This window comes from Xyrauchen texanus, chromosome 17 (genome assembly GCF_025860055.1).
Source record: "Xyrauchen texanus isolate HMW12.3.18 chromosome 17, RBS_HiC_50CHRs, whole genome shotgun sequence".
NCBI classification, from domain to species: domain Eukaryota; kingdom Metazoa; phylum Chordata; class Actinopteri; order Cypriniformes; family Catostomidae; genus Xyrauchen; species Xyrauchen texanus.
In genome coordinates, this window is record NC_068292.1 from 12,341,380 (window position 1) to 12,364,630 (window position 23,251).

The 23,251-nt window shown below is 39.2% G+C and overlaps 1 protein-coding gene across 1 annotated transcript in view; it reads right to left on the reverse strand.

Annotated features, from left to right (window-relative positions):
• Nucleotides 1–23,251, reverse strand: part of cdkal1 (CDK5 regulatory subunit associated protein 1-like 1) — a 508,818-nt gene that overhangs the window by 264,082 nt on the left and 221,485 nt on the right. The gene's annotated exons all lie outside the window — the stretch shown is intronic.

The following is a 23,251-nucleotide window of genomic DNA, read 5'->3' on the forward strand; positions in this document are numbered from 1 at the left end:
CATCACATAAAAGCTTATTCATTCATTCGCACTTTATTTTTATTATTATTTCTTGGAAGTTTCCTACAGGAAAACAAATGCTATCGAGTGCAATTAAATGTGTTAAACTAATGACAGCTCTAGAAATAATATATTGTGGTAGTATTGGTTGTTCAGAATTTCATGCTGAGAAATTGTATTGAAGCAATAAGAATGATATTTATTATTATTATTATTACATTTTGTTCACAATACAGAAGAAAAAATGCTCAATTGTCACAGAAATTGTCCTAAAATAGACTTGCAATAAATGTGTAATGTTCTAAATACATTTATAATAAAATTTTGAACAAATAAAAAAAAAATGTAATCGCTAAGGCCATGAATTTTCTCCATGCTTTCCAGAACAATGATCAATAACCGACTGACAGGAGAATGAGTCTGCTGTATGGAAAAAGTTTGTGCTGTTTGTTTGTGTTTTGCTGAATTCACTCTGTGGATAGCCAAACTGGTCGGGAGCTCTGTGCTTTGAGCGTAGTCTCAACTTTCAACACCACTGCTGATGAACCCCTGTCGGCCCGGGTTCAAACGGCTACAGAAACACTGGCTCTGCTCTGGGCCAAATCTCTGCCGAATTTCAGACGAGCGCCCAAGAGCTCAGTGGAGTGAGTTCAAAATCCTCGACTGCCACGAGGAGTATCATTAGCCTCAGTGCACAGCAGCCAGCAACACTTCCCTTCCAGCAATGACGCAGTGGAAAAGCGCTCAGCTAGAAGCAAGATTTGTGGAGCTCACCTACAGTGGCCTCAAGCCACCTTTCAATATGTGGTTAAAGCTAGAGCCTCCAAAAAGTTTCACAATGTAACCACAGCTTTAACAGATGCAGAACCAAATGTGCAATAGCTATGATTCTGGGCATGTTAATATAAGTTCTGTTCCAAAACCCAGTTAGCTGCATTACAGTCAACTGCCTGCATAGGCAGCTAGCACCTGAGGAAGTATTTAATTAAAACAGAAGCTCATAAGTAACTGATTTGGAATGTTCCACATAGGCAGCGATTAAACATGCAACACATATAGTGCTCCCCAAGAAACTTGACCTACAATGGGATTCAATAGAGCAGGGTTCATAAATAGGTGGCCCGCGGGCCATGTCATGAACCGTTGACTATAGAGGAGGACTTTTCACACTTTTAACAATAAAAACAATAAAATCAATAATAGTAATAATAATATTAATAACACTACTACTAATAATAATAGCAGGAGCACAGACACTTTGTCATAACTTCGAGGGCGGTGGCCCTTGGCTTTGTATTTTTGACAGAACTTGGCCATTGGTGAAATCTAACTGAGGAACCCTGCAATAGAGAATGCTGTGAGCATGCTGTTAAGCTAAAAATGTCCCATCCATCCATCTTCAACAGCTTATCCGAAGTCGGGTCACGGGGGCAGCTGCTCCAGCAGGGGGCCCCAAACTTCCCTATCCCGAGCCACATTAACCAGCTCTGACTGGGCGACCCCGAGGCGTTCCCAGGCCAGTGTGGAGATGTAATCTCTCCACCTAGTCCTGGGTCTTCCCCGAGGCCTCCTCCCAGCTGGACGTGCCTGAAACACCTCCCTAGGGAGGCGGCCAGGAGGCATCCTTACCAGATGCCCAAACCACCTCAACTGACTCCTTTCAACGCAAAGGAGCAGCGGCTCTACTCCGAGCTCCTCACGGATGACTGAGCTCCTCACCCTATCTCTAAGGGAGAAGCCCGCCACCCTTCTGAGGAAGCCCATTTCGGCCGCTTGTACTCGCGACCTAGTTCTTTCGGTCATGACCAAACCTTCATGACCATAGGTGAGGGTAGGAACAAAAACTGACCGGTAGATCGAGAGCTTTGCCTTTCGGCTCAGCTCTCTTTTCGTGACTAACGGTCGCGATAGAGCGAGTGCAATACGCCCCTGCTGCCCCGACTCTCCGGCCAACCTCCCGCTCCATTGTCCCCTCACTCGTGAACAAGACCCCGAGGTACTTGAACTCCTTCACTTGGGGCAAAACCTCATTCCCTACCTGGAGTACGCACTCCATCGGTTTCCTGCTGAGAAATGTTAATACAATCTAAAAATGTGATACACCTTAAAATACGTGTTTAAAGAATTGGGTAAAATTGTATACAAATAGTGCAATTAATAAAACTGAATGCAGGTGTCTAGTATTTAGGTGTTGTAAAACCATGACACTCATGTATGAGATGCTGAGAAATAAAGAAAAAAAAAAACAGCAAGACTTTTCAACACTGAATGAAAACCAAAAATTCTGCCTTAGAATTTGTTCCAAATAAGGCATCTTAGAATCACTTTGTTGCCCAAGGTGCCATTCAAACCAAGCACGATCTGGTACTAGGGAAAAAAAAAGGCATAGAGAGGCCAAGACAATATTTCCAGGCATCATAATAGTCCCATTATGAAAAATATTCCTGACAGTAGGCAGCAAATTTATCCTGTTTTATAAGTCACAGCATTTTGACCAACACATAAAGTGGCACTGCATGTAGTATATCATTTGCGGATAATGTAATCCCAGAACTGCTCGGTGGAAATGTTCATCCAATGTGGCAGCTTGTGTTTTTGTAGGCACAATTTGCAATAAGCCAGTCAAAATGCATAATCTTAAACCCAAGTATCTCAAGCTATTCTTAATGGTTTGATGAATAACAAGTATGTATCATTTCAAAGAGGAAGGGTTTACTATTGCAAAGGGAAGTGAAAGCAAAACATGAGTACATGAGAGGCAAATAAAGCAGGGAATAGAGGGGAAGCTTTGTAAGTTTTGGGAAATTTAATCTGTCATTGTGCATGATGAAAATCTAAGAAAAGTGATACATGTTAAATAACAAAGCTTTAATGGTAATGTAGATTCAACAAGGTCATGTCATAAACTGCATGACCTAAAACAATGATACAAACAGAATCAAGGAATAGAGATCCAAATCCGGACCTACAAAGATTTTCCTAACAATGCGTTACAAAAACGTAGAAGACTCGCAGTTGTCATTTCTATATGCTGAATTCATTCTTTAAAAATACATTCTTTCAAATGCTACCGGTGTATCACTTTGAAATTATATGATCTTTAGCAGGACACAGCTATCTCCCAGTAAACCAGCCATTAGAGGAGCTAATTAATAGAGCCATTCAAACAAAACACGCACATATAGGTCCCTCTATGTCGCTTATTTTTTTGGTTGAAGCCCTCTGGACTGGAAATGGGGCTGCAGGGGCCTACTTTATTGTGATATGGCCCAGCAAAATGGATCAAACTCATTGTAATCCCAATGGCATGAAGTCCCCACGCAATGTTTTCACATAAATCCAATCCATGTCTACCTCTGTTGTGTCCTATATGGTCCCTGACAGGTCACGACAGGCTTTTTATAGAATTTAGATTGCAGTCCCTCATGGAGGGTAGACAGACTACATTTTAAGTAATCTATTTACTACTAGCCTTGCCTTAGACAATTCCAGGAAAATGTAGCCTCAATTTCAGTGAGTGAGAGAGAAAGAAAACAAGATGCTTGACGCAACAATTAATGAGATTTTAAGTTTCAACGGTATGTAACAGGAATGTTCAACAAGGAATTTATTTCCAAAATCAACTTGCTGGTGGATTGCCTAGCTGGTGACTAATCAACTAGTCTGTTTTGTAGTCCAACATAATTGCACTGGTTTTAGGTTGTGTCCACAACACACCAAGACATATTTCCAAAAGGTTTTCACAGAATGGAACACAACGAAGGGGTCTCGAGATATTTATTTATCTTAACAAACTGTCTTAATCTAAAACTTGTGCTGGTGTACATATGACACGTTCCAGACGAAGTCCACTTCTGACTACAAAGCATAACAGTCACAGTCAAATGCATTCATTACAGGATGGTGCTCAAGAAAATTGTGTTTGTATGCCAAATATGGCAAAATGTCATGGAGACAAAATGCTGTGTTCAAAAAGAGCGAACAACAAGGAAAAAAATAAGGTATTATAAATCAATGTGGTGGCGGGGGGTGTGGTCGAGTGTTAGTGTGTGAATGGACAGCGAGATAGGAAGATGAGAACAGTAAGGATTGTCACTCATTTATGAGTCTAACACATGCTTCTTGTTCTAGTGAGTGTGTGAGAGAGATTTGAAAAGGAAGCCAGACAATGGATAGAGAGAGAGAGACTGACATGCATGTCCTGTGTTTGTGTGTGTGGGTGCCTGAAAAACCCGATTTAAGTTGCTGCAAGAATGTGGTTTTTGTTTTGGCATTAGAAATAAACACAATGTGTGGACTGATCAACAGGCACCTGCTTTCTCCTTTTATAAACATTGTTTCACTGGTGCCGAAACCCTGCAATCAGAGAAAGAACTGCTATGGAAACCTCACTGCTGGGCGAAGTCATCCTTGCCAAGCAGCAGCATTTTTAAGAGCTCTACAGGCCCAAGATGAGGACTGACAGGCATTGCGGAGCCTGTTAGACCAGGGAAGCACCCCAGGGGCAGCAGCCATACTCACTCTCCTTTTGACCACGACGAGGCCCCAGGATGAGCCGGAGGCCTTCATTGGGCACTTTGAGCAGACTGCTACCGCCTCTGGCTGGCCAGAAGACCAGTGGGCATTACATCTGCTACCGCTGTTCTACAGGGAAGCCCAGCTCGCAGCTCAGCAACTGCCGGTCGAGCACTACCCGATATACTAGGACCTGAAGAAAGCAATCCTCCAACGGGTTTGCCACACCTGAACACCACCACCAGCAATTCAGTTCATCATGCTTGGCGAGATCGGCATCCTATTTATGTACGCCCAGCTCCTCCTCCGTCGGACGTGGGTGCTTCCCAACGGGGAGCCCATACTCGAGGTGGTGATTAATCTAATGGTGCTGGAGCAGTTCACTGCATGGCTGCCAGGAAAAACTGCAGAATGGGTTCAGTGCCATCGCCTGGCGTCGGAGGCAGTCCAGTTGGCCGAGGACCAAATGGCAGCCTATACAGGGGCCGGCAGGCACATATCCTCATCAACATCTCTCTCTCCCCATCCCTCGTCTCTTCCCCACATTCCCTCTCTTTCTTTGCCCATTTCCCTAATCTTGCTCAAACCTCCCCAGAAACAGGCAGTTATCTATCCTACACCAGATCCCTGGCTTCAGGGACAGCACAACTCACAAGTTTTCACAGTCACTCTCTTGACTCTAACCCCAAGGATGACATATCCGCTTCCGCAGGTGAGGGTGTGAAGCCTTGGCCAGTATGCTTGGGCTGTGGAGAGCCGGGCTATTTCTGGGACTAATGCCCAGTGATGGAGGTGGTGATATTGGTTTGGGTCCCCGAAGTGCCGCAGGTCACCACCAATTGTGCTGTGATATACCACATACCCATGAATGTTAATGGGGTACATACCAGGCCTTGGTGGATTCGGGTTGCAGCCAAATCTCCATCCATCAATGCCTTATTCAAGATGAAGCTTTGGATCCTAGTCACAAGGTGAAGTTAATGTGACAATTCAATTCCGGGGACAAAAGCATATTGTCGAGGCAGCGGTTATTTCCCGGCTCATCCATTCGCTAATTTTGGGCATGAATTGGCCAGCATTTTCCACTTTATTAAGGGAAATTTGTGTGGAAGGGTCCTGTAGCAGAGCGTCTCGGTGTGGGATTTGTGATGTGCTGGCTGACGAGGTAGAGCCGGGGCCTTCTACAACAACTCTGTGTCAGGATGACGTTAGGGAGGGGGAAGTCTTGGCTTCCCCAGCCCTTACAGGATTCCCTGCAGGTGATTTCCCTCTGGGTCAGATGTAAAAAGAGACTTTTAGGAACACCTTCGACTAAGTGAGAGTGATTGATGGCCAACATTTTCAGCCAGACATTGTACTTGCATATCCGTACTTTTCTATAATAAATGATTGGTTGTCTTAAGTGATGTGGGATGCTCAAACAAAAGAAGATAAAACTCTATTATTTATTTATACAAAAGACAACAAACCGTCTAATGGCCTGTTTCTATTGGCCGGGAGTTCGCAGTGTGTGGCATGAAGTAAATGTGAGCTGGAGAATCAGTCGGCCACCCCAAGAGTGCCTTTACGGCCACTACCTATGATCGAAGTCCCCTTCGAAAGAAATGGTATAGACCTCATCGGGGCATTAGAGCGGACGGCATGCAGGCATTGCTTTGTGTTGGTTCTGGTTGACTACGCAATGTAATATCCAGATAGAGATATCCTCTACACAACATTTCAGCATGCAGTGTTGTGGAGGCACTCTTCAGAATTATCTCCCGACCTCACTATTCAAGGCACTAATTTCATGTCATGTACACTACAGGAGTTGAACAAATAATTGGGTATTAAATCGATTCGGACAACTGTGTACCACCCGCAAATGGACAGCTTGGCCAAACGGTTTAATAAAACCTTGAAAAAACTACTCGGGCCGGAGGTGAACTTAAAAGCCAATTGTGGCACCCTGGTCACTTGCGGAGACCACCTCTCACCATCGCAAATCACGGACCTGGCCCAGTTGCAAAGAGAATTCTCGGACGTGTTCTCGACCCTTCCCAGTCATGCAAACCTCAAACACCATATCGAAACAACCCCAAGGGTAGTGGTATGCAGTTGTCCTTACTGATTACCCAAGCACAAAAACAAAACAAAAAAAGTGGTTCTGCAGGAATTAAAAGCCATGCTCGATATTGAATAACAAGAATCCCACAGTGACTGGGCCAGCCCGGTGGTGCTGGTTCCAAAGAGTGATGGCTCATTCCAGTTCTGTGCGGATTATAGAAAGGCCAATACGGTGTCTAAATTTTATGTGTATCCAATGCCTCATATTGACAAACACCTTGATTGGTTGGGCATGGTTAATTTTTATTTGACACTGGATTTAACAAAGGGTTATTGGCAGATCGCCTTAACACCAATGTCCAATGAGAAGACAACCTCATGTAACTCTCCACACCGTTCGGCTTACACCAATCAGGGTTCCACTTGGGTCATGGGCAGGTGCGCCACAAAATTTATAAGACCACAGCGGTTGCGGCCTGCCCGAAACCCAAGACAAAAAGAAGGTGAGACAGTTTCTGGGGCTGGCTATTAAAGAAAGTTTGTGCCCAATTATTCAGAAGTCACCAGCCCACTGACTCATCTAACTTAAAGGGAGCCACATACCCGATCCAGTGGACGGAGCCTTGCCCAGAGGCATTTGTGAAGGTGAAAGCTGCGGTTTGTTTAAATTTTTATGGATCTCAGAAGGCAGGGGCAGTAAGCACCAATTAAACAGGCCAACAGGCAGCTATACAGACCAAAAAAAACACATTTACTGATAGCGGACAGCACAAGATGAAGTTGTGTTCTTGTGTCCAAACAATGGATGTCAATTTTCAGACATTTTCATAATCGATTGTCATGGAAATTAATGATAATTTAATTGATACATTTTTAACGTCTAAAAAGCATGTGGAGGACTCCAAATAATATGCATGTAGCCTACTGTTTAAATATAATTTAAATGAATAAACTTAATAAATTCAAGTATTGGCATTGTATTCCTCTTAAAATATTCTTAGTTCAGTGTGTTTAAATACATTTAGACTAGTATTTTCAAAATCTGCTGTCATGATTACTGAACATATTTGTCCTGAAATTAATTAATTGAGGATTGATAAGATTCATCGATTACATTTTTAACTACCATTAACCAATTTTCAATTAATCATTAACATCCCTGGTTCAAACACAGGTGGATAGAGTGTCAAACCTCAGACAGATTGTAGGCCAAAGATTCAATGAAGGCTCATGTTCAATCTATGAAATTATTAAATATATTGCCTTGTAAAACCACTGCTTGAATTGCCTAATCAATGCTTTACTCATCTGCCACAATAATGCAATGTATTAAATTATTATAATATTTGTTATACTATTATAATATTATATATAATATTATATTTATAATTACTTAAATATAATTATTTATAATTAATGTATCATTATTTAATATGTTTTATTTGGAGGCCTTTCTCAGGAAATATTGATATGTGATTAATTCATCAGCATGTGAATTAGTAATTTGATAAACAACATTCATCCACTGACAGCTGGAAACAAGATGTTGTATTTGAACAGTTTGAAACATAGTATGCATGATATGAGTGAATAGATATGTATGTACATACTCGTCTGAGCTGAGTTACAGCCACGTCACATGCATCAAAACATTTGAGAGGATCTAAGAGGGGTCTAAAACATTCAAGAAGCCTCATTGCTTATTAACACGGGATGCTGTGTGATTTCATTACTGATGCACAAGTGCAAAAAGAATTGCAACACTTTAAGAGATGGGCCGTTACCTGAAGCTTTTCAGCTGTTTTTTTCTCAAGCGACTAACTCACAAAACACGCCACGGGACCTGCCATCTTGTATTTCTCAATGATACCTAGCTAGTGCAACTTTAATAGAATATATATATATATATATATATATATATATATATATATATATATATATATATATATATATATATATATATATATATATATATAAAGCTCATCATAGTCTTTGCCAGTGAGTCTAGATTTTGCATAGGATATTGAGTGGAGACCTAAAAGCAGAAAGAAAACTCAACAAATTTCAACAAACTACATTGGCCCAAAAATATGCAAAAATATTAACATGGGCTGAATATGAAAACTAGATTGTGATGGTTTGATGTTCTAGTCAGCCAATAATTAACTGCACAAAACCTAATGTGGACAGCAAAAACCACATGGTTCCAACTGAACACATTTTTAATGTAGACTGGTAGTCTGGAGGGGAACCTAAGTGACTGATTGGACGCACAGCCTGAAATGGGAAATGTTCACTTTTAACGCTGAAAACAATGCATAATAATATGGTTTTAGAACAGATTTGTAACACATATTTCAGGTTGCAACAAAACAGTTAAGAACTACTGGCATATGCACACTAAGAAAGAAAAAAACTGGTAAGAGGCACACTTTGTGTATTTTATTATTATTATTATTACATTTGCCACTGTATCTATTAATTTTGTGCAAAATATCAGAGCCCGATTAGACAACTGAAGAACATCATTTCTTAATTACATTTGCCGAAAGCCACTCACTGTGCCTGCATCTGCCTGTCATTAATTTCACAGAGAGATACATACGGACAATATGCTTCATCTCAGCTTCGAGGCTTAGGGGCCCCTGGTGAAGCCTAAACCGCTTTACTCTTTGTTACCCATTCAACAGTACTGTGACAGAAAGACAATGCTGAAAGCTCCCCAGACACTCAAGGGTCCCTCAATTTATTAATTTGAACCCGAGTGAGTGAGGCAGAGAGCTAAATTACGCTGACCCCCCAACAGCAAAGGGGGTGCCCAAGAGGACGTTCACAGACACAAAGTTCTCCTGATGGAAAGCAGAAGGAAACGCTAAGCTGAAGATAAGTGCTTAAACTTGTGAGGAGACATTAATTGTGTGTTAACTCGGTGGGCATGTATGGGTTTTACATGCAGAAGGCAATTAAAAAAGAAGTTTGAACTTTAGGTAAGTTTTACAGCTCATCCAGTTGTTTGTCATTGTGTATGGGCTTAAAGGACACCGGGAAGTCTAATGGGATACATAGAAAGAGCGCTTTAGAAACATCAACAAACAAAAACATACTGTAAAATCTGGATCAATATTGCAAGGTTAAAAACTATATGAAATCGCTTGGAGTGCAGTTTTCTTTCCAATGTTGGCATACTTTTTGCACAGGTAGTTTTGGTGGGACATATTAAAAGACTTGTCCTTTTATCTTATGTTGCTTTAGTTTAAGTTACAGCAATGTGCATGATTTTCTAGATGGTAAAAGATCGTACTTGAGAGGATATGATTATAAAAAAAAATCTGTACAAGAGTCATCAAAAGTTTTGCTTGATCTTTCTCTTTCAGGAAAACAGTCCATTTTAAATGTATATGTATCGTAAAAGTTAAAGTTGCCAATGTTAAGGAGTACACTAGCATATAGATCACACATTGAATTCAGAAACAGTAGGTCAAAAGTTCTTCTACTAAAATAGTTTTTTGCTTAACGAAGTCGAAAGTGCTGTTGAATATATGGGCATGGGTGAACTCCAATTTCTGGGTGAAATGTCCAGAATGTGGCATAAAAAGAGAGTTTTAAAGTGAGATGATTTTAGCTGTAGAAATAGTAACACAGTAAAACAGGAAAACACATTAACTTTACAGCCCAACCCAAATAGGAAACCTAACAGTGGAGGAAATATGTAACTTTTGAGGTTAAAACAACCTCAGAATCTCGCTCATTAGTTATGGAATGTCAGTCAAATCACCGGCAAAGTTAAACATCTTTGAATCAATTAAAAAATGCCTGATGGCCGATGCTTTTTGTAAACTCGGCAGCGACATATCGAGTTCCCATGTGATCATGTTGTATAGATGGCCTAAAAGCTCACTCAAAAAGACAAAAAAAAACACAAAACTCTAAAGCCCTGTTCACATTGTCAGCGATTTTATCACTATATGTAACAGGAGACCATTGATTTTCTATGAGAGATGGCGACTTCCAGCGATTCGAGTGACAACGACCAATGGCGATAGGCTGTGGGCATGTCAAGAGACATAACAGAGTTGAGACCAGCTTAACTTTATGCAAATTCAGAGCGATCTCACGCAGCGACAGTTAATGAGAAAAAACAGTGGAGCTCACGTCATATGTCTCCAGTGAGATAATGGATCAGAGTGCAGGAAAGACGGAGCTATTGTTATCATCGATTTCACTGTTCTATGTCATGTTTCTGTAACCACTTACATGAATACAATAAAACAACGATGCATGGAAAACCAAGTCAGAAATTGTTTGATTGATACACTGAAGGATCGATATTTGTGTTGATAACATTCATTGAGTTTTGCTGCAGTTTATAACACTTTCCCATCCAAAATGCTCATTTTTAGCAGCAAGTAAACTGATTTCTTATCAAATTGGTTAATTTACCAGAAATTGTCTATAATGTGAGTGCGGTAAATGTGTGTGTGTGTACTGAAAGCCGTGTGTTCTGCAACCCCAATGAGCAGGCTGCAAACAAGAATAGAATATAACATGAAAAGCTAAAAGAATTGCAGCAGGGAACAAATCAACAGCATTCCTAAAAAAGCCCAAAGCCAAAACAAGATATCTCAACAACCAAAGCTGATTATGACCACGCTGGAACAGAGAGACACAATAGAATGAGAGTTCACTGCATCAGAGTTGGACATGGCATGACTCAACAGTAACATAATGAGAAACTGTACACTGGCGTATGAACTCACAGCCCAGAGAGAATTCTGAAAGCTCTGAGGAACCTTCACCAATGTATGAACTACAGACCAGAAGGCATTCAATAAGAGTGCATGTCCAAGAGCTATGAATCAGACAGACCAAAGACTTGAGATGTGCAAGACTAGTCGACTAAACGGTACAGATGTTGCTAGTCGATACTGAACTTACTAGTCGGTCATTATTTTTGCCCATTAGACTCTTCTACTTTTTTAAACATTTAAGTTTAGTTTTATATATTATTTTGTATTTTAAATGGGTCAAATAAACAATGATTTTTGACAGTTTTCAGAAGGCTTCTAACTTTTTAGGCTAGTCGACTCAGTGTTAGATGTCAGTGAATTATTTGTTCTGCACATCCCTACCAAAGACCTGTGTGTGTTTTCATTATTTGTAGTGAACTCAGGGGCCTGAAATTCATTTCTGAAAATGGGGCAGGAATTTCCTCTTTGCACAGCTCATGTGGTATTTTAGGCGGAAATAAAACTTGAAACACTAAAACATCCCAAATTTTCCCTAAATCTCATGGTGGGCTATTTTTCTAAATTCCTGTACAGGTCAGATAGAACTAGGGTCAGAAATCAACTTTTCCATTAAGGGACAATATTTGATTTAAAGGGGTATTATTGTTTTTTCCTCTAACTTTATTAAAAATAAACGGATAAACGGTATAACGCCATTTGGATGTCAAATTAACCGGTTTAAACTGGTTTCTATATCTGTAACATTATTTAGTAACTAAGTGACAAAGCACTCCCACACTGCGCACGCGTACACTAAATTCAACAAGTGCTCATTAAACTGCTGACAGCTGCATGTGTGAGAGAGGGACAGATTTACTCACATATCTTCTGGAATTACAGTTTGATACAAAACCAAGTTTATTGATTTGTTCATCTGTATCTATTGGTTAATTAATTTGAAGCTGCACTATAAAGTGAATAAAAGTGTGCAGGAATGTTCCACGCTATGTACATGGAACTTGCGGGAATGATTAAAATTGTGTGCTATACCCACAACTGTTTGACCCGATGGTAGAAAAGTGCTAAATTAATTTCTGGGGCTGTGGACCCCAGGGGCTCACAAAGGCCTCTGTACACTGAACCAAGTAAAAAGAGACCATCCCCATGTCTCTACAAGGTGCTGAAATATGGCACAAAACAATAAGTTGTTTTGCTATTTGGGTTGCTTGGGTGCTCGGGCATGGCTAGGCATTTGCTAGGGTGTAGCAAGAATATGAATGAATGTCAGAGTCAAAAGAGGCCACACCCAGGTCTCTATGACAATCAGATCCGGAGACAAGATCACTTTGATCACTTTCCAGAGTTAAGCCTATGGGATTTTTCCACCCGTCAAGCAAACATTGTACACTCTCTAATAAAAGACAAAGCAATTCTTTCCTAAGTAAGCCACATGATCATTATTTGTGTTCGCAGCACAAAAGGTGTGGGACGAGTTCGAAGCCGGAATTTGTAGAAAGAAGAATTGGGTTTGGGATTTCAGAAAATACATAAACTGTCAGAGCAATAGTGATATTAGCAGTGCTTCAACAAAAAAACTGAATTTTTTCTCATGCTGTGTAAATGAGTACAGTGGAACTGTGATTTTGTCGTGTTCTCATCTCTCATCGGGTCTGGAAAGGATTGTTTTTAGAGGACCTGTGAAAAGCATACTACAGTTACATACTATTAAGAATACTTGTATGCTGCAGTATTGTTTATTTGGGTACCACTTCTTTAAAATACATTTTAAAGCTCTAATGGAAAAACAATCTACATGTGCAATGTTTAAAGGAGACCTATTATGCCCCTTTTTACTAGATGCAATATCAGTCTCAGGTGTCCCCAGAATGTGTCTGGGAAGTTTCAGCTCAAAATACCCAACAGATCATTTATTATACCATGTTGTAAATGCCTCTTTATGGGTGGAATCAAAAACACAGAGTTTTCGTGTGTGTTTCTTTAAATGCAAATGAGCTGCTATTCCCCCCAGACATAGCTCTGGTCTCCCTGAATACAATCAGAGATGATGGTAACCTTTGTAAGCTGTGGAATCAGCTAACAAGCGCATTTGGAAAGGCGATTTGCAAACATTCACAAAATATAAAGTGTGATACTTACATCTTCAGGATATAAAGCTGGAACAGGGACAGTTGGTACTGATCCATGCTTGAGAATCACTTTTTTGTGTGAAAATCCTGCTTTATATTTACACTCATTCACAAAGCAGTCCGGTGTAAAATGATTTGCACAAACATACATACACAATTTTTTGTATGTTTTGGGGCACATTTCCTTCAAAAACAAAACTTGTCCACTGCGTCTTCAGTGGCTGTGATGCCGGGAGTACATGAAGACTCTTATGTTCACTTTTACAGCCAACAACAGAACACTTATGATGCTTACGAAGCGGAGACATTATTCTTCTCACTGTATCCAGCATGGAAAAAAATGGCGGACTGTGTGTAGATCACTCAGGGGAGGATCTATGTAATAGGGTGGAGTCCATCACCAGTCGTGGGCGATGCCTGCTCGAAACGAAAAATATTCATTTTGACACACTCTTTTTGATTAATAGAAATATAAGAAAGAGGGGTGGGTGGACTTTTAACATTGTAGGGTTGTTGTGTACCGGTACACACACTGCCGACTCACATTTATGTACAAACATCGAGTAAATGTGAATTTGCATAATAGGTCCCCTTTAAGCAGATGAAAGACAAAACATCAGAAAGGGAATTTGCTTGCATAAGATAACCAGCAATCAGAGACAAACCGAGAAGGGATAAATCTTTCCCATCAGTCCCTCCAGAAAAATGCATCACTGCCACAAGTAATGAAGAAAAATGTAGAGAATGAGGTAGTCTGTGAGCGAGTTAGCAAATGTGTGGGTATGCAACTGAATAGTATGCGCAGACCAGTGGAGCTGAAAACCACTCCATGCATTAGTCTGATAAGCACAGCAGGGTTGTGTAACAACTCTGTAGAATTGTACAATATTATATTGATCCAGAGTCCAGACCAAGGGCCCCAGGGCTGCACATCTAAGCTTTTCAGAACTAAGAAAATCACATCGAAAAAAGAGGTATCCAGAAGGCCAACTGTAGAACAAGTATATAGAGTCTAACTGTAGAACAAACTCATCTCTGTAGATCTCTTCTAAAACCAAATGTTCTGCTTTAATGCTTACTTGCCTATATAGGCAGCTGCCATCTATGGCAGTATCCTAACTGTCATGGAGCCTCATAAAGGACAATTTGGATTGCTGTAATAATTTATCAACTCCACAAGACCCACAAATAGACTCAACTTACAATTGAGTTCTATGGAGGTCAGCATACTGCTTAGCTAACAATCCTTTTTTTTAAAATGCAATAAAGGATGTCCCAAATTGCAAATTTCAGCACTATTCTACCCCACTTTACCACCACCAACACTGGAAGAAAATACTATTTATTTGAGATATAGTAAAGTACTGAATTGAGTTTGGCTAATGCACTAAAGCTAGCAGCAATACATTTTGTGTTACACATTTGTCACCCGAAAAATGGCAAATGCTTCTGTGTATTACAAAAATTATGTTGTTACCTTTGGGGCAGTACTTCACTTTCAAAATGTATTTATTTGATGGCCGAGTGTATAGTGTTTTGGAGTCATTTAGAAAAGATTTCGTTTTTGTTGTTGTTTGTTTAATTGATACTTTTGGAATTAAATGAAATATATGTTAATTTATATTGATTCATACCCATCTCACCTCATCTGGGATGGATGGATGGAAGGACGGATGGCTGATGTATGTATTAAAAGGTGGATTGTCGGAAGGATGGATGGATGGATGGATGGACAGATAGTGGGATGAATGGATGGATGGATGGACAGACCGAGTGACAGACAGACAGACAAACGGATGGACAAATGGATGGATAAACAGATGATAATAATGCATGACTAAATATAGTGTTTTTTTTTTTTTTTTTTCTTGAAATTGACCAATAAAGGGTCTCCAAGAAGACAATTTAATTATTTCACCTTATTTTTTTGGAAAAGAATTTGCATTGGGAGAGTGCATGCAAATGACACCTGTAAATGTGTCTCACTAGGTATCCCTTTTTACTGTGAGATAAAATAGCAATATCACTGTTCCCTAAAACTTAGCAGTTTTAAAATGTTTTGAAGCCAGTATGCCCTAGGCAATAAATTAGAGAACATTCAAGCCCCTCTTGTTTTGAAGATAACTCTTGAAGATACAGATAAGTTTATTATCAAAAGCAATTATTATTTGGCCCAAAAGTGTCCTTTAATCAATTCCTGAAATTGACTGCAAGGAAGAGTCGATCATTAGCCATTGTGTCTAATGGCCTTGTGCTAATTTCATCTTTTGCTATCTGAGCTTTGCGGTACTCTAAGGCCGACATTATCCCGCTGTAATTGCCAGGGATCTCAAAACTACAAAGTGCACAGAGGTCTATTTAAATTTGCTTTAAACTTAGACTAATGATTGCTGTCCCAGCATAATCCCTTGTTCTTTAAAACGTTCAAACAAAGCAACTTTTCTGCATACTTCTGATGCTTTCTGCCATACTTGTAAATAATGTTGTTGCCTCTGGCAGCTGCATTGCGCTGAATGACTAAAATCAAAATGAATTTATCCCCCTGCACAATGTGTGCCAGCCGAGGAAAGTCAGAACATTTGATTAGTTTTCATGCTCCAATTTATCCATTATAAGGCCACTCTGATGAAATTAAGGTATTACCATTCCCATGTCCCAGAGGACAATACTCTGCTATTTTGATTTAATAAGACAAAGTGTGTAAAAATGAAGGAGTTGCAGAAATATTTGCACATTGAGCATTGATGAAAGAATGAATCAGAAACATGAAAGCATTGATTTATGGGCCATGAGCAATCTTCAAACATAATAAATGTTTATAAAAGTATAATATGAAATGTGTATATTGAATGCATTGAAAGTTGTTTTGGATAAAACCATGTTGCCTTTGATTGCTGAGTGGGGGGTTTGCTAGGCACTATTTTTGTAATGCTGCCTTAGAACAATATTATATACTACACTTTAAAACAAATTTTTGAGAAAACTTAAATTAAGGCAACCAACTTCAGGACTTTAAGTTTCCTCAACTCAAGGGCAAATAAGTTGTAACAATTTAACAATTTAAGTTTTTCAGTGATTTCAGTTAACCAAATTAATAAAGTCCAACATATTCAGAAATACCAGTGATTTCTACATGTTCACCCAAGTTCAACAAGCTTACATTTTTACGTTTGGTGCAAGAAATTTGTTGTTACGCAGCTTTTCGTTTCCACTCAATTTCACGTGTCAGCCCCACCAAAACACTGTTTAGTTAGGCTGATTTAAACAGCAGTGTTGGTAATCACCACTAAAACTTTCGTAAAAGTTTACTGAACTTGAAACATCACTGAAGCAAGCACCAATCACCCTTACGATGACTTCAAATAAAACAACTTTTTTACAGCAAGACATCGTTAAAACACTAAAACCCAAAAACAAGCAGCATCTACTGTATTCATTCTAAACAATAATAAAATGTACTCATTTGTCATCATGCTTTGACCAAAGACACATACATTTAAGCGCAAGGGATTATGGGTATTGCCTCCACACAAATTGCTTCTCCAATTGGCATGCTCAGTGGCAGATGCAAGAATATAAAGTAATATTTGTAAAAATATTTTGACCAATGAATTTTCAGGACCTTACCATGACTACTGGAGTATATTCTTAAGAATCAACATCACATTTTTGATAACCTAATAATTCCTGATTTCCCATGTCTGCAGGAGCCCTGGCCTTAACTGACTAGAAGTTTTCACTGCACAGATGTTCAAAGTTTCTACAGAAAATCCACCAAATAGACAATCATATGCAGTGTATTTACAGCACAATAGTGCATTGTTGTCAACTATTAAGGTCAATACAGCAATCAAAAATTCTGACCACAATGTCACTAATCAATATTTACATAACATAAATAAATTATATTAAATAAGAACATATTCCTTGTCAAAGTACCAAGCCAAACTAGCAATGATAAGCAGATGGAATTATTCTGCCACAACTGGCTTCCTGAGTGATCAGATTGAGCATGCTCAAAAGCCTTCAAGTTCTACCTTCAAGACAAAACTTGAAAATGTATGTTCTTGCAGTTTAAAATTTTAAGTTGTTCACACTGATAGACATAAATGTTGAACTTCTTGATTATTTTTAGGTAATCTTAACTTTTTCTACATTTGATTGTTCAATCATCTTTTAAAATAGATTTTGCCTGACAAAATGGAAGTTGGATTATTTTTTTACAATGTATACAAATCGGCAAACAAGAAACCATTTTATTACGGCAGACTGATAAAATAAAAAAAATAAAAAACTACGGACTGTGGCAATCTATGGATTTGATGCCTGATGCCAAGACTAAAAGTGGCCTGAATAGGTAAAATGCTCCTGTACCTCATCTGAATATCGAAAATATTAAAACCCCAATATTTTTTTGTTTTTACTCCAAAAATGCATAGTTGAATGTATGTTTACACACACACACACAGTATGTTATTTTCACTCCCTTCTCTTAATGAAGGGCATTTTCCACAGTCCAGTGACTGAACAAACCAGATCACATTTCACAATTGACTCCACATATCAAAGCAAACTCAAAATCACTCCCAAGATCCCCTCTATCTCCTTTTGGCCCTCGGCTGGCATGAGAGATGCACCTCGGAGTTAAGGGCCCCTCCAGGGACCTCACCACAGAATGAACATCTCTCATCTCCTCTGTACATTCTCACTCATAAAGACATGTATGTATTATTCATCTGAGCTTTTCATTACTCACTCCATAGAAACAATTTTATTTAGTACAACAGGGTTAAGAGAAAAAAGAACACAGGATAACTAAAATAAAATAAGCAGAAATTGATTGGATCTTTTCACTGAAAGGCGGGACTTCCTCTCCTATAATTGCCATATAGAGTATTGCAATTTTTCCGACACAATTTTCAATGAGTGGCCCGTTTTCTTATTTTGTACTGTCTCTAAAATTGTGCTTCAGATGGACCAAAACTCTAGTTCAATTTCAGCATTGGGCTCTTGATCATGGTTAAACCCTTTAAAGTGTTTTGCATTATTGTATTGTTTTATAAATTGCATTGTACGATGTATGTTTTTTGTCAAGAATGTATAAAAAAAAATATATGTTAGGAAGAGACCGATTGCTTCTAAAATGCTTTTCCAATGACATCACCAGTCTCCATCTCATAATCTTAATCTCATAAAAAAATTAATCTTTGATTCTTCATTGTAAAACAGGACTATAAAATAAAAATAAAATAAAAAACATTAAAAGAGGATGGATCACTACTTTAAAATGCTTGTGCTGATCAAATGTATACCAGAGATCATCCAAATGCCCTGTACCTCCAAGCAAATGGAGTAGGTATCTAGCAATAAAACACTAGACGACCATCCTCGGTAGACAATCCTGCTCTAGGTTTAAGGTTCCGCAGCTGGGTAGATGAGGCAGTGGCCATCAACAAACAGTGACTGCCAAATCTTTCATCCTCGTCTGGCTCTGCTGAGCTTGCGACCCAATCTTCTAGACCTAGCAACACAATAAAGCCAACAACATTCATAAACACAGGCATAGCGCTGAACTTTGTGACCTCAACTCCTCTTCCAACATATAGAGGAACGGGACTCGTGAATAACAGGCTCATATTTTAAGGTCAGCTGCGAGTCTGATAAGAATCATTGTTTGTTGTCGTCCAGTTTTACCTAAGGGAATAGACCTGTCGGACAGCCAAATCATTCAGGAAGCAGGCGACCCTCTCGGGGCCTGATGGCAGAGTCAGCAGGGGCCCCAACCTTTGGGAGGAGGAGGAGGAAGAAGAGAAGGACAAGCACGCTATGATGTTTCAGCAGAGCCAAAATACTGACAGGGAAACTGTCTGGGACAAGAGTGTTTCCCAGTTCACCACCCAGACAGCTTGAAAACTTGCTTATCTACATTATGCCAAACAGAGACCTTCTTTAGAAAGAGAAAAATAGAAGAAATTGTGGCCTAGATTGCCTCAAACACAAGGGAAACTAGATCCAAACAACATTAGGCAAACTGTTAGGCCCTGGTAGCACTGCATATAAATAATCTGCTGAAAAGTAGTGGAGATAATCCCTGAAAAATGGAGACAGCGAGGGAAAGAAGCATTGAGTCCCAAACAGTCTGGGATTAATTTTGCTCCCCCTAGCAACAGAGGCTAGGCCAGATAACACAATTAATCTTACAATGCAGCACATCCTAAAGAAATATTCGAAACATTTATTTTGCTCGATCAGATTACCAGGCATTTTCAGAGTAAAGGAATAGCCAGCAGCCTTGCTAGAGCAGAGATGGTTTTGACCAGTCGTGATCCATCAGAGAAGGCAAGGTAGAATAAGCCCCCTAAAAATGTATTGAAAATGAACATAGCTAAAATTATAAACTAAAATGCTGTTTAATGCATTTTATAAAAAAATAAAAAAATCTGACTTTGTATATGCTCATCTGTAATGGATATCTGTCATGGAAGCCATGCAAAGACAAATCAATAGGACTTAACACCATTTAATAGGTATGTGAGTCTTTGAGGGTATTTAACACTTTTTTTTAACAAATTTTTGCTAAAAAGACCAAGTGTAAATGCCTTGCAAGATGGATTCAAGACAGATATAAATCTGATCACTCAAACCACATCCGGAGGTAGGTAGAATGGAAGTAGAATTAGATGACATTTGCCTAAATGCCCGCCTCATTAGCCAATCTAATTTCACTTTGTGTCCTGACAAATAGCTCGTCTTTAAATAAGGAAGATGTGCTTTCAAAGGCCAGCTGAAAATTCATGGAAGAGGAGTGGCATATATCACCATATGTTTTGACTGATTCATGATAATTTTGTGGAGCATGCACTTAGCAAATTGTGGCACATACCGTCACCAAATGAGGCAATCAGCACGGTTGAAGCAGAGGAAGCGATAGTGATTATTTGAGGGCTGTTCGACAGACATTGGCCATTCAAGCTTGCACAAAACTGACTTGAATTCCCCCATGTGTAATTAATATACCCTCATATAAAACGAGTTGGCTGAAGTGAGGGGAAAACAAATAAAACACACAAACAAATCTTTCGTAATACCTCTTGAGGCAAATGATCAACCCTCCTTTCACGGGCCACGACACTGATGACTGAGTCTGTAAAACAACTATTATATGTCAGGGCTTGTTTACAGATGCACAAGCATCTCGCCTCAATGAAGATTTTGCATCTCCAATAAACAATTGGAAAGCTCTGTTTCAAATCCTAGTCAGCTCCCTTGTTGCCTACTGCCAACATAGGCAGCTGCTTGCTAATGCATTGTAGAATCTCATGAGTTACTGATTTGGATCACTGTCAATAGGCATTTGTGGCATACTAATAGCACTTTGCAAACAAAGTGCACAGGGATTGCTTTATATGCGAAAAAGCAATGCTGCATTAGAAAATGGCTAAAACAAGGTATCTTAGGAAGCAGCATAATTAAGTTGCCTACATTTTGGAGCAGCCTTTGCACTGGGAGTGAGCATATGCTGCCTTAAAATGCTGCCACTATAGGAACAGAGAACAGAGAAACTGTCACCAAAAACAGGCTAAAATGGAATCCAAGCCGAAACAGATAAAAACACATTAATATCATGTGACGCTGCCATAATGATGACCACATTTGTGACACAAAGGCTGTTTTGAAGAAAATGTGGGACTTTTCTATTTGCCAGAGTTAGCTTGAGGGACCACTGCACAGAGGGTTTGCTCTTCCACTGATGACCTTCAGAGAACCAAAGGACATAGAATAAAATTTATTATAAGAGCAGGAACACATAATTAGTTAAATGTTTTGAACTTCAATTCAAGGCTTAACTGAATTAGGAAGATCATCAGTGTAGCCGACCAAACTGCTGGCATGAACATATATAAGGGCATGAAAAATTATTGAAGCATCATTAACATAAAGAGACTTTGAGAGGCTCAAACTGGTTTTCCGCAAGCAGAACCCAACTATTATTGGGAGCAATTATGCCAGGCTTAAGCAATACCCAACTGTTTCAATCAGCTGAGGCCAACAATGGGGACTTTGGACAAGCGTGCAAACTAATTTGTCCAATCCAGAGTAATGGTCAACTACTGCATTTCCATCAATAGGGATTTAAGTAGCAAAAAAACAGCTGTCCTATATCCATGCGTCTCTGCACAGCAAAGACAAATAGATGTGTACATCTCTGCCTTCACAATAGGACAGATGACAGGCCTAGCTGCAATCCTCTTGATAGCTAAACTAGGTTAGTGATCCTTGCAGGTGTATATCCAGATAAAGTGGAGGATACAGGGGTCAACATTAGGGGGGTCATCCTCCGCCTACGGCCTGACAGACCTCTACATCATCAGCCATGTGCCCCCCTCCTTCAGATGGGTCCCATTCCAGGCACGCTAATATGGCTAACAATGTCATCAATAGTCCAGTGCAAACAAAGGCCCAGCTGATTACGAAAAGATGAGGGGGGAAAGTGCTTAATGACCCCTAAATTCCACTTCAAAAATGAACAATGGCCAATCGATAATGAGGCAATGAAATTAAAACCCTACCGACAGAATGTGAATGTTTCATTCAAACGCTAAATGGACTTCATGCTAAATGAATGCTAAATGTGACTCCTTAAAAAGCCCATTTATGGCAATTTATGGTCAGTTTGGTGAGGATACATTGCAGATATTACAGCATTGCAATTTAACAAGTGATAGAGAACATCCTCTCATTTATCTTATGTTTAAGTTGTCATCCTCATAGAATCGGGTTTGACCCAAACATAAGATGCATATAACCCTAACTTTAAAGAAATATTCTGAGTTCAAGTAAAGATCAGTTGACAGCACTTGTGGTATAATGTTGAATACCACAAAATTAAAGTTTGACCTGTAAAAAGAAAAAGGAACAATCTGGGTTACAGTTAGACAGTTACATTGGAAGCGAATGAAGCTAATCCGTTAACATACTCACCATTTCCCAAGTATAGCCACAAAATGTACACAATATGTATAATACCATGATTTTAGCATGTCAATCCATTCCATTTATTGTTCCATTGATTATTCTCCGATGCGGTTTTTGTTTGATCTAACTGACACATTCCATCTATTTAGCAAGTGTACTTGTTCAAAAATAGTTTTAAGTTCATTATGCTTTGCTCTAGTTCAGTTGCGGATGCTGGTAGAGACAGCATATTCGAGAGCAGTATGAGAATGCACACCCTAGCATATGGACGCACATTCCGATTATGTATGGCGCTGTGGTCCGATCTCTGTTTCAAAGAAATTGCTTAATATGGAATCAACTGCTCACCCATTTCTTAGATTCACATATATGCAATAGCGAGGTTGCTTAGTTTTCTTAAAAAGCTGTATACACTAAGGAGTTTTGCATCCGGAATTACTTGCATCCAAAGCGACATCAGCATAGATCAAAATAGGCCTAAATCACACAAATTCAGATCAAAACACCATTTGACCAACACATTGTAAAAGGGTTCACAGTTATTTGTATATTTAAGTTTGAACTCCATTTTTGTTGATTCATGATAATATTTTTGTATTTTACAAATTGATGGGTTTAACTAATGGAATTTTTTATTTTATTTTTTTTCATGCCACATTGAATAATTTTTAACTCTTTTATAATTTAATGCAAAGGTTTTCATTACAAATTATATGATCAGAAAAACAATGAGTAAAAGGTAGTTGTGCAGAAGGTGTTTGATTCCCCAGTTAAGAACAATGTGCATTTACTTTTAAACTGTAACATAATTACATTTAAGTTTAGCTAGGGCTGGGCGAT